Below are 12,320 nucleotides of genomic sequence, written 5' to 3' on the forward strand. Positions count from 1 at the left end.
GCCTCCCTGAAGCGACCCTGGTCCTGCCTCCTTCCCCATACCCGAAGCAGAAACCATTGGCCCTTGGTCTCTAGATGTTTGTGACACACAGATTTGTCCTATGGCCCCTGCCTTATGGCATTCAACTGCAGTGTCATGATCTTCTGCTTCTGCTTCTGCCTCACTGTGCTCTGAGCCCCTCGAGAGTGAAGTCTAGGCTCATTTTCTCTCTATATGGTGTGGAATCAGTGTAGTTCTTCGTGGTGAGAGCTACTCCCCAGTGACCCTCATAAATCCCTTCAAAAAAGCCAGAGAATTGTCACTTACCAAATGACAGGGAAGAAATCAAGAGGACAGATATTTCTGCTGCCAGGTAAGAGATTATAACTGCAAAGTATGAGTGCATGCATGCACACCCCCCTCTCCTGTTTTAAGAAGGACCAGAGAGAGGAGAGAGATCTTCACAAGAAAAACAGCATGGAACAATGTGAAACAAACTGTAAGGGGAACCTACATAAGCTATCCAGAAAATTGTCTCAAACAAGGAAACAAGCTCCACTAGAAGGTGTTTGACTCTTTTGATTATTGAAGTACTGCATGAGCCAACCCGCAATAGGGCAAATATGTCCAGCTCCATATTTGTTGAGTGAGCTGAATGGTAGCCATATATTTCAAGTAACCAATCAGATTATAGAAGAGGGTTGCAACAACCTTTATTCCAACCTCTGCTTTCCATATGAGACATTAGATGAGAGAAGAGGCGTATTTTAAGATCTATACCAGCTGGGTGTGGTGGTACACTCAGAAGGCAGAAGTGGGCAGATCTTTGTGAGTTACAGACCATCCAGGGCTACATAACAAGACCCTGTCTCCAATAATATATACACTAGCTCTACAACCCAAGTCTCCCATCTCTCAAACAAGTGGGAGAAAGAATTCCACCTTCAGAGTATTCAAAGTAAGCCAATATGAAAAAGTAGCCCCCAAAATTTCAGAAATTGTGGAGAACTTGGTAATGGGAAAATATATATACATTGTTGAATATAAGATGCTTTAAACTCCAATTTTCCCCCAAAAATTGTCTAGTGTGGATTTTTAACCATTTACAAATGTCTGGAGCATTAGAATCCAACAGTTAGTGAAATAATATTTAATCATAGCTGACATGGTGTTAGGACGGGAGCTCTGAAAGGGTGTGACTTCATCACAGTCACATAGAAGAGATGCACACGCCTTCATCTCCAACACAAAGCTGGGGGCCTTGGGCCTACTCCAGCTCCAGCTTTACCATGAGGATGAGCTTGGGGCGCTAGTTTACCATGCTCCAAATTCTGCTTCTTCAACTCTAACGTGAAAACAATAACCTCTGAAGGTTTTTGCTGATCTCTAAATTAGCTACTGTTCAAAGGTACTTGATACAAACCAGCTCTCTTCTTACACTGTCCTCCTCTCAGGATGCTTAATCAGAGTTTGGGGTAACTACCACCACCTGGTGTATGCACCTCAAAACTGCGTAAGTGGTAGCAACGGTGAAAATACAACTTCAGTTATAGAAAACACGAAACTCAAGTCAGAAGTAACAGAAAGCCCCAGACATGAAACACAACCGTTATGTCTGGGAGAAAAACCAATGGAGGTTCTGGAATAAGTACAATTAATCAGGATAGGCTTATTGAAAGAAGCACATCTTATTGTGTGAGATGAAGAAAAAAGGATGTGAACTCATTGGAAAGAAGGAAGAACAATTTTCTGTGCAAATCTGCAGGGAAATCTTGGAACCAAAAAGGAAGGTCTTAGAAATCTCAATAATAATGTCAACTGCAAGCTTTAGCCCAGCTCAGCCTTTTAAACCTGTAGGTCTTGTACTCACAAGACAAGAAGAGAAACATGGAGGCGTGAGACCATTCTGACAATGAGCACCCCCTCTTTGTCATTCTAACAATGAGCACCCCCTCTTTCTCCTTAGATATCTGGGTGGAGGGTAGGCAGGGCAGGAGGATGTTAGAAGGCAGCAGTCTTGTGTGGTCTATCTTGATGTCCCTCACAATACCTAAATCAGAGCTTGGTACCTAGAAGAAGCTCCATGCATCTCCATGTGTCAATGGTAAATCAACTTCTGCTTCTCCATCTGGTAAAGATGGGATGTTGCATTATGGCTCCTGATTGGTACTCCACTCTTCACCCCTTCTTTACATTCTGGGCTGTACCACAGCCTCTCTTTCTGCTAGACCTTTGAAGATGGCTCTCCTTCTGCCTGGAAAGTACCACAAAGGTCCCAGATAAGACATAATGTCTTCCAGCAGGCCTTCTCTGACAAAAATGAACCACCAGAACACCTGATGCATTCCTTAAGTTCCTAGCATGTACTATACACTGTATCAGGGCTTCCTGTCCCTTATCTGCCTGACAGCCTGGCCTGAGGTCATGCACAACCTTATTGGTTGCTGTTTCCAAAGACCAAGTACAGTGTACATGAATGTCTATAGCAAAATCATAAGTTGAAATTGATGGACTACCTCTGAATTCTGATCCAAGTTAGTCTACATCACTTGGAAATGAAGGAACTCAAAAGAGGAGGGTCCCAGGAGTACCCTTTTTGGCTCTGACATGTCTTTGACCCTGGCCAGGGCAGTAGTTGAATCCACGACCTGGTACGGTGCTAGTCAAGGGTAACTTTGGCCAGCATATCTATGCCTGCTCTGAATTTATAGAGAGCAGGGTTTCCCAGCCCCCTACATCACACTCTGAGTGTGCTGTCCTGTGTTGAACAGTTTACAACTCAACTGAGAGATCCAATCACCAGGTTGTGCAGGACAGACCAAGGCTGCTCACAATTGTATCAGAAACTCGGTATCTTCAAATAAAGGTAGTGTGGGGCCACTGTGATTCTCTAAGAAGAAGGCAAAACCAAGGGGCCTTGGTCAGGAAAGATGAACTCTTATCAGACTTGAACTCAGAGGCTCATTGGGATATCCAACTTAATCCAGGAATGCAAAAGAAGATACACAGGCAGCTTGGAGAGGGAGAAGGGAGTATCCAACAATGCAGGGTCAGTCACCATCAGTCAGCTATGTGAACATGGCCCCAAGCATGTCTAGCACCAGCTGTAAAGCAATGGAAGATTCCCCCAAAGTAGACACCCAGCATGGTCTTCCTTTAATGGAACTCTAGAAACATCCTAAATATAACAATTTTCCTCTGGCCCCACCCACTTCTCCTACCTGCACCATGAAGTCTATAGCCCCAAGTCTAGAGCTCATGTGATGGTGCAACAGTCTACTCTGAAATTCGTGAGAGTTGTCACAGTGTTCACAGCGTCCCCCCCAGCAGACTTCGTTTTGTTTTATTTTGTTCTTTTTGAGACAAGGTCTCCCTGTAGCCCCAACTAGTTTTAATAGCAATGAAAGGTTCCTTAAATTCAGTTATGTGACTGCTTCCACGGACACACATTTTCCTTCATCTATGCATACCCTAAGAGGCTGTTTTCTGCTAGGAGAGGTCCCAGACTTTTAGATATTTCCCTGGCAGATTATTATCAGTTCTATAGATTCCAGTGCTGGCTATGTGGTGGTGGTGAATTTGGCTAGAGCTGGCCGCCATGACAGAACTCAGTTCTCTGGTGTCCTTCACCCCTGGCCTCTGTCACTTACCATCTCCAACCCCCAATTCCAGATATTGCCTTCAAATATGGACCATGACCACATGGGTCTACCCATATTCGATTCTGCCCAAAAGACAACTAACAACATAATTACTCTTGCCCTGTGACCATGGGTCTAGCCAAGCCTGACTCCCAACTCTATCAATTCAACTTGAGTCATTTATCAACAGAATGGGTGATTCCCAGTGTCTGGGTAAGCCTGGAGGTATTTCATCCAGACATCTGACACCTTCCTTTGAAGGGTGAGTGACAGCACATGTGAATGCCTCTGATTAACATCTAAAGGTAGCCTGGCTACCCTGAAATTGTCCTTCCATGGATCCACTCTAGGTAAATCCAGTCGGCTCCCACTGTAGGGACCTCTACCATTTCAACTCATTTATCAGCAATCCCATCCATCCCATTCAAGGTGCTCCATGTGTCCGTGGTGTCTGCCTGGGGCTGCTGCTCCCTCAAGGGCCCCTGGCTTCTGTGCAAGGCCTAATCCAGGCCTGTCATCTTTGCCAGTGATGGAGCAGTGGCAGCTGCTGCTTCTTCCTTGATGGTAAGGTGGCTAACAGGATGCATGAGGGGCCTACCATCTAATTTCCATGCTTCAAGAGAAATCTGCACGCGTGATCTTTCCCTGAAACTGTAGGAGAGGGCTGTGCCCCTCTGCCTTTCACACCAAATTGATTTAATGTCTTCCTAAGGAACTCTGAGCTCATCACTATGCCCATTCAACTTCAAACGGCCAACGCTCTCATAACCTAATTGCCTGGCTTTAAGTAACTTGCTTAAATTACCAATTAATGGATCACTATTTTGATCCAAACAAGACATTTTAAAAGCATTCCCACAATAAAGAAATCACCTTCAACCATGACGGATGAGTCTCTCCCTTTAGAGGATTATTACAATAATTAGAGTTGATGTTTCTAAGCCCTGAGAAATTTCTAGAAGCTAGGTACGGGTGACAAATTCCTATAGACTGTGGGATCCTTTTTCCATGATGGTATTTTTGAAAGGTTTGCCATACAACCCAGCTACACTGAATCATAAAGGCAATTAAATGTCAGCTCTATAGAACATTTGTCCTTTGGGGAAGAATATCCCTCAGGAAAAAGAGTACTGAAACTATCAGCTGCCCCTGTTGGCTACATTAAAGCTAATAAAATTCCTGATGATAAATTCCCCCACAATGAGAGGCCCCTGCTGTGTTGTGTCTGCAGGCTTTAGGTATAGGAAACAGGAGGCATGGAGATTGAATTATTGGCTGGACTTGTTTTATTGGTTTGGGCCTGGGGGTGGGGCAGTGGGTTATACAGGAGGTGCTTTTCATGCACCCCACACCCCAAGAAGCAGCTGGTTTTGTCTTTAGTTTCGAATGTCAATAAAAAAATTTTCAGTGCAATCATCAGAAGGTAGGAGTTTGGACATGGGTACTTCCCAAAATACCTGAGGTCAGTCTCAGCCAGTTTGTTGGGGAAAGCTACTCAAATCTCAACTGAGATAGATGTCAGAGAGGGCTACAGACCTGGCTGATAGGTGGCCCTGGTAGATGAAGGCAGGGCGATCTCCCTGTTAGGATGTGGCAGAAAGAAAAATAAAATAAAAAAAAAAAGGTGAGGTGTTGTGGGCCACTGTCAAAGCCAAATCAACCAGGCTTGCAGCCCAATGGGTTCACTCACAGTACTGAGGCCAGATCCTGGTCCCCTACTGATCCAAGCATGGTTTTAAATGTCACTGTGGAGATGACAGCTAGGGTGTGCATGATATAGCAATTCCAATGCAAGTCTCAAGAACAGCGTGGGGTTCCCAAAGACAAGTTCTGAGGCAAAATTGCCTGGAACCGGAATCTTCACATGGAGACACAGGGTTGGTGCTGATTTCAGAGTGCAGTTTGCTGCGGGCCAGGAATCCCATTTCTGTTCAACCCCTTTCAAGACAGCCAAACAGCCCTTCTCCACCTTAAGCTAGACCATTAAGATTACAAAAAAATTCAAAACCTGCACTGAAACTGGTCTCCCTCTCTCCTACCATCTCCTAACTGGAAGAACACAGGCCCAAGAGCCCAAAAACACTGCAGCTGTTCCTAGCATAAGACCTCTGCCAAGAAACACCTTTGGGCAGCAGCTGGTATGGATGCCCACCTGCATGTTGGGCAGTGCCTGGTATGGATGCCCACCTGCGTGTTGGGCAGTGCCTGGTATGAATGCCCACCCGTTTACTGTTTTCCCCCCACATTCTTCCTCTGTTCTTTCCTATCTTGCTAAATACCAGGAGATTGACTTCTATAGTCCTCATCTTTGGCCTTTATTAGTGAGATTCACTAGCAAGAGGACCACAGCAGAGTGGGGGGATGAAATCAGGATATTTCTCTCTCTTTCTTCCCTTCAAGGACATGGTACAGCTTTATAGCAGTGGCTGTACCCTCTACCTTCAGGTTGCTACAGCATTATACTTTGAATGGCAGGCTGAATTAACAGTATCCCCCAAATCAGTAGTCCCTAATCCCAAAAACCTGTGAGTGTTGCTTTATATAGTAAAAAGAGACTTTGCAAATGTAACAAAGTTAAAGATCTTGAGATGGGAGATGATCCTGGATTGTGTGTGTGGGCACAAGCGCAACCACAAATATGCTTATAAGAGAAAGCATGGGGCTGGGAAGATAACTTAGTGGCTAAAGTGCTTGCTGTATAAACTTGAGAATCTGAGTTTGATCCCCTGAACCCATGTAAAAAGCCCAGTGTAATGGCACACACCTGTAATCCCAGTGCTAGGAAGGCAGAGACTGGAGGATCTTTAGGACCTGCTTGCCAGCTGGCCTAGCCTAATTGGTGAGTCCCAGATCACTGAGAGGGCCTGTCTCAAAAACAGGATAAGGGCTGGAGAGTTGACTCAGTGGCTATGCAAACATAAGGGACTGAGTTCAAATCCTAAGCACCTCCATTTTTTTTAATCCTCCCTCCCCACCTCCCATTAAAATAACCCCATTTTTATCCATATCTCCCTTAGTAACACTTGTTTCCTACTGTTCTTCTCTCTCAGGTTCATTTTGTTCCTTTACCTCCCTGGTTCCCTTCCATTATCCTGGCTCCTATAGTTATGTCTGGATACATACTCACTTAACAGGATTTGGTGCTAGGATCCACACATGAGGGAGAACATACATTTTTTTTTTTTTGAGTCTACATTTTTTAAAAAAAGCTGAACCAGCACTGTTGGAGGATTGCTGGGGCTTGCTGCCTACCTGCCTCATTCCAGGTTCAGTGAAAGACTCTGTCTCAAGAGAATAGACAGAGAATGAAAAGTCTCCCCCCGACCCCTGCCTCTGCATACACACATGTGCTTATGCCACACACAGAAAAATAAATAAAATAAGATGGATGGTTCCTGACACCCAAGGTTCACCTCTCCCTCCTCTTATACACATACACACAAACACACACACACGCACACGAAGGCAGAGAGAACTCTGATACAAACAGTAGTCTATGTCACCAGAGAAACCAAGCTTGGAGTGACAGGAACACAAGCCAAGGAATACAGGCAGTGACCTGAAGCTGCGAGAAACAGTTTCCCCTTTGGAACTTCCAGAAGGAGCCAGCCCTGTCAACACCTTGACATTGGCCCAGGAAAACTTGCTTCAGACTTCTGGCCTCCAGAAGAGTAAGCAAATAAAGTTACGATGTTTTTAAGTCACTAAGTTGGTGTTAATTTGTGACACCAGCCTAAGAAACTAATACCCCTCCCCAGCCTGCTGTTGCTAGTGGCAACATCTCTTGCTGGTTTCTGCACTTCTAGAACTAGTCCATCCAAAGCCCCCACAGAACGTGTCTTCCATTTCCTGCCGGAATGCTATCTCTTATATTCTACTTCATTGCAAAAAGAATTTTAGATGATATAACTTTTAAATCTCTTTTTCAATGAGAAAAGAAGGTAAGAAGCTAGGCACGGTGCCACACACCTGTACTCACAGCGCTTGGGAAGCAGAAGCAGGAGGATCAGGCGTTCAAGGCCAGCCTTGACTACGGAGTGAGTTGGAGGCCAGCTTGAGCTACATGAGAGACCCTGTATCACAAAACCAAAAAACAGAAAGGAAAGAGTGAAGAGAGAAAGGGAGGAAGGAAGATGAAGCAGGAGAGATGACTCAGAAGTTAAGAGCATGTACTGCTCTTGCAACAGCCCAGAGTTCAGTTTCCAATACCCATATCAGGCAGCTCACAACAGCCAGTAACTCCAGCATCAAGGGATCTGACAGCCTCTTCTGATCTCTGTGGGCACCTGCACTCATATGTACATACCAACACACTGATATGGAATTAAAATAAAATTTAAAAAGAAAGATGAAGGAGGGAAAGAAAGAAGAAAAGAAAAAAAGAATACCAAGCCAAAGCTGAGACTGGTATCTTAGTCATCCTTCAATTGCTGTGACAAAACACTATGACCAAATAAAACTCGGAGAGGAAAGGGTTTGTCTTACATCTCTCAGATCACAGTTCATCACTGAGGGAGCCCAAGGTAGGAACTCAGAACAGGAAGCTGAAGGCAGGAGCTGGAGCCCAGGCCATGGAGGAACGCTGCTTACTGGCTTGCTCCCCTGACCCATGCTCAGCCTGCTTTCTTATATAATACAGAAAGACCTGCCCAGGGGTGGTACCACCCACAGTGGGCTGGGCCCTCACACATGACTCAACAATCAAGAAAATACCCCACAGACATGGTCACAGGCTAGTCCAATATAGGCAATTCCCCAACTGAGGCTGCCTCTACCCAACTAAAGCTATCCAACATAGTATCCAAAATTCACACCTTATCGTCCTGCACGCTTTTCAATAATTAGCAGCAGATGTGACTCTTAAGCTTTCCAACAGCCATACAAAGCATGCTAGTATAGTTAGTTTTCTAAAATAACCTGATAATAGGAACCCCTAGATACCTTTTTAACCATCCCAATGCCCAATCATTATTTCACCCAAGATCGACTAAATAAGAATCTAATAGGGAAGCAAGAAAATATGGATTTTTTTTAAAAAATTATTTTATTTGTATTTATGTGTGTATGTGTCTCTGTGTGGGTGTATGTATCTGAGTCCAGCTATCTGAGGAGGCCTGAAGAGGGTGTTGGATCCCCTGGAGCTGGAGTTACAGGTAGTTACAAACAGCACAGTGTCAGTGTTAGAAACCAAACTGCAGTCTTCCAGAAGAACCACACTGCTAATCCCTAAGCCACCTCTCTAGCACCTATCTAATATCTTCAGTTGAGTATCTACCTATTGGGAAAAAGTTACAAAACTGAATCCTTGGAGAGACGTTAAAGTCCACAGTAAAACTGAGCCCTTTGATTCATTTGAGTGACTGTTGCTCTCTTAGGCATATTTCTCCTCTTCCCCTGTACACTGTGAGCCAGAGCAACTTGATCTGATTTTTGCCTTCCCTATTGCCAGTCATCACCAGGCCTTTCCAAGCAAACAGAAACCAGTATCAAGCTTGTTTTGCTTTATCTGCTACTTTAAAACAGATCATCAACACTTTCCAGAAAATATCATTTCAAAGACTCAGCAACCATTAATAAATCAAAAATTTAAAGTGATAAGGTACGGAGAGATGGCTCAGTGGTTAAGAGCACTGGCTGCTCTTGCTGAGACCTGGGTTCAGTTTCCATCACCCATATGACACCTAAAAAACAGCTGTAACTACAGTTCCTGGGGCTCCAACGCCCTCTTCTGGCCTCTGTGAGCATTGCATGCATTGGTGCACTTACATGCATGCAGGCAAAATACTCATACACGTAAAATGAAAACAAATAAATATAAATTTTTAAAGAGTGGGGGCTGAAGAGATGGCTTAGCAGTTAAGAACACTGGCTGTTCTTGCAGAAGACCCAGGTTCGAATCCCAGCACCCACATGGCAGCTAACAACTGTCCGTAACTCCAGTTCCAGGGAATCCGACAGCCTCTTCTGTCCTCTGAAGGTATTGCATGACACTGGTGTACTTACCTACATGCAGGCAATACACACATACACATAAAATAAAATTAATAAATAAAATTTTTTAAAGAGACTCAACAACACAGCTCCCCAGCCATCATTACCTCTCAAGACTCAGGATCAGCAGTCACCTGGGAAATGGCCCATCATCTTCAATCCAAGGTATATCCAGTGCTTTGAGGAACAGGTGGAACCTGATTACATCTTTCGCACTCTGGCTGTCCGTTCCCAATTACTTCAGCTATTTTGAAAGACTGACATTGATCTCTCAACTAGGATGGTTAGTTCTTACTCAAAGACTTCTGATCCAGAGCCTGGGGTTTGATTCCCAGGGCCATAAAAATATTACTTATGCAGAGGTTTCTATTTTGCTTTGTTTTCTTCATTCTTTGACAATTTCTTTAAATATTTTTATTATTTTTAGGTTATATGTATGCATGTGTGTATTGCCTACATGTATGTAAGTGCACCCATGTTGTGCAGTGCCCGTGGAGGACAGAAGAGGGCATCAGGTCCCCTGGAACTGGAGTTACAGACAGTTGTTAGCTGCCATGTGGGTGCAGGGATTCGAACTCAGGTCTTCTGCAAGAACAGCCAGTGTTCTTAACCGCTGAACCACCTCTCCGGCCCCATTCTCTGACAATTTTATGCTTGTGTATACTGAGTTTGAGGCATTAACACCTCGGCCCATTACCTTCTCTTACTCCCCCTCTACTCCACTAAAGCCCTTCTTCCCAACAAACCCCCCACTTTGATGTCCTTTCTTTTCCCACTGAGTTTAATTGTGTTTGCTGGCATGGGCATCGGTAGACACTAAATACCAGAACAAGGGCAGCTTATCAATGGCTACATTACTGAAGGAAATGACTTCCCCTCCCCCAGCACCCATCAACTGTTTACAGCCCCTCAGTGAAGGGTGGAGCATCACGAGTCCCTCTCTTATGGGGAGTCCCTCTCTTATGAGGAGTTTTTTAATGGTAGAGAGGTTCAGCTTTGCCAAATAAAAAATGGTCTGGATATTTGTTGAACAGCAATGTAACTCCCTTAAGAGTACTGAACTACACATCCACCTCTTATCATCACCCTTTAGCATGAAGTAACAGCCAGCATGCATATAGGAGTGGTTTCAAAGAGCTGGTTACTGTTTAAGCATGGTTCACTTATTATCTAATGTAACCTTCCAGCAACTCTGAGAGTGGGTATTATTATTATTACTACTATTGCTACTAGAACTTATGGATAAGGAAACAAGATAGATGCTTAGAAACTCAGTCAAGGTCATCTGGGCTGGGCTGAGAAACAAGTCCATTCAGTTTACTACAGAGGTAATACTTTTCACAACACCTGTACTGCCTTACCATAGCATTTTCTCGGAGCTATTATGCTCATTTTTAAGGGAATTTTTATTTTTAATTTTGTGTGTGTGTGTGTGTGTGTGTGTGTGTGTGTGTGTATGGATGGATATGTGCACCTGAGTGCAGGTACCTTTGGAGGTCAGAAGGGGACAGCAGGTCCCCAGAAGCTGGAGACACAGCTGCACCCTCCAGCATGACAGCCCCTGACAGCCTGTGGCCATGGAGCAATTCAGATGTGGCTGCTGTAGTTGACAAAAATCTTTTTCATTTCATTCCATGTAAATGACTTATATGTGAATAGTCACATAACACAGGTGTAGCTGCAACACTGAAATGTAGTTTTGAAAAGTCTTTTATTGCAGTAAAAGATAAAGCTGAAACACTTGTAAAACATTAGAGATGCACACAAGTTCCAAAAGCCATCCTAGTTTGGATGTCACCAACACAGTGTGGTCCCTGGGAGACTCCGTGGAATGTGTGTGGAAAGGGAAATAAGCTTTTATTGTGAAAATAGTTTTGACCCCAGGGACTCTCCGAAAGGACCCTGTAAGGCGGAACCACACTTAAAATCTTGCGGACTGACAGAGCTCATCTCCAAGCGCTAGAGGAATGTGCCATCCTCCCTGTTGGGGCCCGCTTACTTCCACATTTGTAGCTTTTACCCCATTCCCCTAGTCCACAGTGCCAGGCGCTGGTCCTGCTGGGGCTGAGAGGTGCCAAGTGCTCAGCCTGGGACCACGCAGTCCACCCAGGGGAAGGACAGCAGTAACCTAACCGCTGCTCAGCCCAGACTCCCGCTGGGCTGCCTGCGGGAGACTCTTCCCTCTGAGGGTCCTAGTCTCACAGGCAGGGGATCAAACTTAAGGAAAGAAATACTCAAAGTGAAATTCAAGCTGCAAGCTAGATGGAAAGGCCGGATCTCCCAGGAGTCTGCCCTTGCTTGGCTCCTTCCGGCCGGCAGGAAAGGGGAGGCCGCTCAAGGCCAAGAAGAGAGAGCTTCGTGGGGTCTTCTGGGGCAACTCAATCAAAGAAATTATTTTCCCACAGACGAAGCCAAGAATATCTTAATGGCTTTTCCCTGATTGAGGGATAAATCTACTAATTTATGGCTCAGCCGAAACCAGTTGTGTCAACTCTGCCCACTCTGCGAGAAATGCTTCAAAATCCTATTATCGGGATTTCCTTCCTCCTCCCAATTTTTCCTTATCCTTTTCTCGCTGTTCCTCATACTCGGTGCTCCTCCCTTATCTAAAACTCCCTCAAATAAATCGCTAACCTCTCCAGGGACACCCTGCTAAGCCAGGAAAAAAAAAAAAATCTTCAGAGGCATTCAACTAAAGTTTCTGAAACA

This window comes from Nannospalax galili, unplaced genomic scaffold (assembly GCF_000622305.1).
Source record: "Nannospalax galili isolate Female #2095 unplaced genomic scaffold, S.galili_v1.0 scaffold368, whole genome shotgun sequence".
Classification (NCBI taxonomy): Eukaryota; Metazoa; Chordata; class Mammalia; order Rodentia; family Spalacidae; genus Nannospalax; species Nannospalax galili.